This window comes from Elaeis guineensis, chromosome 8 (genome assembly GCF_000442705.2).
Source record: "Elaeis guineensis isolate ETL-2024a chromosome 8, EG11, whole genome shotgun sequence".
In the NCBI taxonomy this organism is placed as follows: Eukaryota; Viridiplantae; Streptophyta; class Magnoliopsida; order Arecales; family Arecaceae; genus Elaeis; species Elaeis guineensis.
Window position 1 is genome coordinate 58,034,117 of NC_026000.2, and position 5,986 is coordinate 58,040,102.

The window sequence follows — 5,986 nt, forward strand, 5'->3', positions numbered from 1 at the left end:
TTTTGAATTCAAATGGACACCAACTCATCCCTTATCCACTAAAGGCGTGAGGCATGGCTTAAATTGTGCATAGAGTGATTTTATGAGAAACTTTTTCTCATGTAATAAATGGGGCGTAAAAAAGGGATAAGGTGCAAACATTGATTGCCCATTCAAATTCAAACTTTATTTTGAATTTGAATGGCCAACCAATCATTCTTATCCATTCATATGGCATATTAAAGTGGGGCGTGGAGAGGGCTTGGCATGAGGAAATAATTCATGAGAAGTTTCTTCTCATGAATTCAAATGGGTGCAATGGAAGTGAGGTGGCGCATGGAGATTGGGTCAAGGTGGTTTAATTATTTAAACCAACCTAATTGAACCAAATAAGTTAGGTCCAATTAGACTAATTTAAATTCAACTAAATTAGGCTTAATTAGGCTCAATAAAATCCTAATCAAATCAGGAATTAATTAAGCCCAACCCCTGATCAAATCAGGGACCAAACTATCTCGACGATTAGGTCAACTCTTAACCTAATCGGGTCAAACCCAACTAAATCCAATTCAATTGGACTTGATCTAAAAATAATTACTCAATCAAATTGAGTTAATTAGTGATCAAATCACTAATTAAACCTCTCATAAAAACTGAGTCCAAATCTGATGGGCAATCGGGCATCAGAATTCATCGATATGTAACCCTGATCGAAAAGTCCCAACCAGTAGGACTCATGACCCCGGTACCCATAATGTGTGGAACTCGTGATCAGAGAATTCTGATTCTCGATCACTGAGTTCCAAACATGAAAAATTCTACACCAGCCATCAGATCAGATAGGAACCTCTAATGTGTGTGACCCCGCAAGTTCGAATCTAAGCTGGTAGCACAGGAACCAATTTCTGTACTAATCGAAGTGACCATCTAGTAATGGTATCCGATGTTCGGATAGGTCGAATAGTCACAATCGCAACACTCAGAACCTATATGAAAATGGTTACTGTATAAATCATCCTTTTGACCCCTGTGTTTAGGATGACTCAGGGTTAAACTGTCAACCCTGATCAGATCATCCGAATCGTGCTCAACTCAAACAGTCCTGTGACTCCTCACAAGGACTACCCTGACCAAGATTTTGCTAAATTGAAACACGACTGTACACAGCTCCTAAACTGGAGTGGTCAATCCCATCTTGACACACGCACTGACAAGTCAAGTACTTGACTACACCCAGCAGCCTTCTGTCACTGAATTAAAAATTTAGGTAGTCCAGTGCCTAAGTGCAGTGAGTTGCTTGCAAGTCACCGTGGCGGTCTCAGGTCGGAGGGATATTTATACCCATATTCCATCGGAGCAAATCTTGATAGCAGAAATAGCTTCGAAGTCGGTCACATTCAGTGCAGATGTACCCTTACATCTCACCTGTATGCCATACCAGTGTCTCAACATTCATTGGTTAAGAGGACAACCAACCTATATGGCACACAATGACCTATGCTTGATAAACATTGTCGTCCTTGGTAACAACGTATCATTTGGTCGCAAACAGATTTAAAGACTAAATGATAAATCCTCCTTTGTCGAGTCTAAATAGTCCTAAGGACTTCACCACAATATAAGAGTTCATTAGAAGATGAAACATTTTGTGATGAAAAACATCAAAATAATTTTTATTAATTCATAATTCATGTACATATACAAAAATAAGCACAACCGTCAACAGACTGACGATTGACTTTGGGATACTATTCCCAACAATCTCCCACTTGGCCTAAAGCCAATCGGTGCAGTATCTAATACCCATCTTCGACTTGTAGTTGTCGAACTCCTTCACCACAATGGCTTTAGTGAATGGGTCAGCCAGGTTCTCTTTTTCGTCGATCTTCTGAAGATCGACGTCACCTCGAGCCATAATTTTTCGGATGAGATGGTAGCGGCGTAGAATATGCTTCGTCCGTTGGTGTGCCTTTGGTTCCTTCGCCTGAGCAATGGCTCCAGAGCTGTCACAATAGAGCAAAACTAGACCAACAAGGGAGGGTGCTACTTCGAGCTCGGTGATGAATTTTCTCAGCCACACCGCTTCTTTGGCAGCATCTGATGCAGCGACATACTCTGCCTCACAAACTGAATCAGCCACTGTGTGCTGCTTGGATCTTTTCCAGCAGATAGCCCCACCATTAAGGGTAAAAATAAATCCCGACACATTTTTGTTGTCATCGTGATTAGACTGGAAATTAGAGTCTGTAAACCCTATAAGTCTCAAGTCTGATTCACCATAAACAAGCTACTGGTCCTTAGTATTTCTTAAATACTTCAAGATGGTTTTAACAATCTTCCAGTGATTCTCTCCTGGATCAGATTGGTATCTACTCACTACCCCTAGTGAATATTCCACATCTGGTCGTGTACATGTCATGACGTACATGATAGATCCCACTGCCGAAGCATATGGAATCCTACCCATACGCTCTCTCTCTTGAGGTGTTATCGGACAATCCCTCTTTGAGAGAGAAATTCTATGACCGATGAGAAGATAGCCTTTCTTGAAATTCTCTATGCTGAACCTCTTCAGCATAGTATCAATGTACGTGGACTAAGATAAATCAAGCAACCTTTTAGATCTATCCTTATAGATCCTCATCCCTAGGATGTAGGAAGCTTCTCCCAGATCCTTCATGGAGAACTGTGACGACAGCCAAATCTTTATTCCCTGTAATGCAGGGATATCATTTTCGATTAAGAGAATGTCATCCACATACAATACAAGAAATACTACTACTGGACCATTAGCCCACTTATAAATGCAGGGCTCTTCTCTGTTCTTAACGAAACCATACGTCTTGATCGTTTTATCAAAATGTATGTTCTAACTCCGTGATGCCTGCTTAAGTCCATAAATGGACCTCTGTAGCCTGCACACCTTAGACTCATCTATGGACGTGAATCCTTCAGATTGTATCATATACACCTCTTCGTCCAGCTCTCCATTTAGGAAAGCTATCTTTACATCCATCTGTCAGATTTCATAGTCCAGATGGGCAGCTATCGCAAACATAATCCGAATGGATTTGAGCATTGCCATAGGAGAAAATATCTCATCATAATCTATACCATAACGTTGACGATATCCCTTGGCAACCAGATGGGCTTTATAGGTTTCCACATTTCCGTCTGTGCCCCTCTTCCTCTTGAAGACCCACTTACACCCTATGGATTTTACTCCTTCGGATGGATCAATCAATGTCCACACATCGTTGACCTTCATGGACTCCATTTCGGATTTCATGGCCTCTAGCCATTTCTCAGAGTCGGGTCTTTGCATTACATCCATGTAGGTGATTAGATCCTCATCATTTTCATCAAGTTCGATAGGATCGTCATCCCAGATCAAGAAACCATAGTATCTGTCCAGTTGACGTGGTACTCTACCAGATCGCCTTAAGGGTGCTTGAACAATGGGCTCCGGATCTAATCTAATCAAATCCGGTTCAGGTTCAGCAACTTGTGTCGGTTTTTCCACCTGTCGAACTTCGTCAAGTTTGACCTTGAGGCAACAGTCCCTTCACCAAAGAACTCCTTTTTCAAAAAGATTGCCTTAAGGCTGACAAACACTTTTTGCTCATCAGCTAAGTAGAAGTAATACCCTTTGGTCTCTTTTAGGTACCCTATAAAATTACACTTGTCAGACCTAGGTCCAAGCTTGTCCATAATTAAATGTTTAACATAACTCGGGCACCCCCAAATCCTAAGGTGCGAGAGTACTGGCTTACGTCCTATCCATATCTCATATGGCATTTTGGTTACAGACTTACTCGAAACTCTATTTAGAAGGTAACAAACCGATTCGAGTGCATATCCCCAGAGAGAGATCGACAGACCAGCAAACCCCATCATGGATTGAACCATGTCCAACAAGGTCTGATTCCTCCTTTCAGATACACCATTATGTTGTGGTGTTCCAAGAGGGTCCACTGAGAGAGAATCCCATTCTCCCCAAGATATGTCAGAAAATTATTGGAAAGGTATTCACTTCCTCGATCAGATCGAAGAGTTTTAATACACTTTTCAGTTTATTTTTCTACCTCATTTCGGAATAGTTTGAACATTTCAAACGACTCCGACATATGCTTCATTAAATACACATACCCATACCTCGATAGGTCATCTGTGAAGGTTAGAAGTAGAAATATCCACCTCTTGCACTTGAGCTCATGGGTCCACATACATCAGAATGTACCAGAGCCAAGAGTTCACTAGCTCGCTCACCTTTTCCAGTAAAAGGTGACTTGGTCATTTTACCAAGAAGACAGGACTCACAGGTTGGAAGTGATTCACAATCACCTACTTCAAGAATTCCTTCTTGAGCCAACCTGTTTATCCTATTCTTATTGATATAACCTAGCCTACAGTACCAAAGGTAGACTTCTGACACATTATCTATTCTAGGACGTTTACCAGAGGTTTGAACCACATTAACAGGTTGTGATAGAAAGTAAATTCTATTATTAAGTTGTCCAACAAACATTGTAACACCATTCAAAATGATATTGCAAATATTTTTTTTATTAAAAATTGAAACCATTCATGGCCAAAAGGCCTACAGAAATAATATTTAATAAAAAGCTTGGACAATAGTGACATTCACTCAGAATTACGTGTCGAGAATTGATTACAAGGTTCATGATTTCTAATGCTAGAACTGAAACTTTGCTTCCATCTCCAACGTTCAGGAACCTCTCGCCTTCATCAATCTCCTACTGACCTGCAAACCCTGCATTGAATTGCAAATATGATAAGGGCTTCCGTATCCAATACCCAGGCAGTAGTATCACAAATAAAAAAGTTGCAAGGTGTTATCATATAAGTACCTTGCTTCTTCTTTGGCCTGTTCGGGTCCAGGGAGGCAATGTATAGAGGACAGTTCCTCTTTCAGTACCCTGCTTCTTACAAAAAAAAGCACTCCGCCTGGCTCTGATCAGGCTTGCGCTTCTTGGTCTGACCCTGTGCAGACATCCCAGCATGCAGCTGCACCTTCTTATTCTTCTTCTTCTTCTTCTTCTTCTTCCCTTTCTTAAAGGGTTGACGACCAGAAGAAAACCCTCCCACAACATTCATCGACTCCTTATGGAGCTGGTGATCCTTCTCAAAGTTCTGCAGCAACCCCAACAACCGTGGTAGTTCACTGCAGCCTTTGTCATCCGAAAATGAGTAAGGAAGGGGAGGAAGGACTTGGGCAATGAATTAAGGATCGCATCCTTACCGAGCTGCTCGTGCAGGAAAGCCCAGTTTACTTAGGCGCTCAATCATTTCGATCATGTACAGTACATGATCAGTGACTGAGGCTCCATCCCTCATCCGAGCATTGAAAATGGCACAACTAGTTTTGTGCCTTTCATCGTCAGGCGTGCCAAAGGAGTCGTTCAACATTTGAAGCATCTCCTGTGGCTGGGCGTTCTCGAACCTGCGGCTGAACTCATCATTCATTGCCGCAGCATAATGCACCGAACGGTGGTGCGGTCATTGAGCCACTTCTGATAAGTGTCTCGGACCGTCCCTCTAACGTTCGGGGCTGGCTCCTCAGGTGCCGGATCCGTTACTACATAAAGGATCCGCTCATGCTCAAGGATGATTTTTAATTTTCGATACCAGCTATCGAAATTAGGTCCCATGAGCTTGTCATTATCTAATAATGACCGGAGGGACAGGGTAGTGGCCATAGCTGCATAAAGAAAATCAGACCTCTATTAGTACATAAATTATAAATACTAAAGACTTGGACTTTAGTCTAAAGTTTCTCCCAGTATTTTTACGAACTGGTAGCCTCAACCTCCAATTCGAGGAATTACTTTAATTCCTTAGTGGGTACTAGAATCCACACAGACTACACACGAGCCCAACTTTGGTTGGTCAACCATGTGCATCTATGGGTAGGTTCATAACCAGTTGTTTCTCTAAACAACTTCTAGTAATTGATTTTGCCCCAGAACCTAATCAGTAGGCTTTA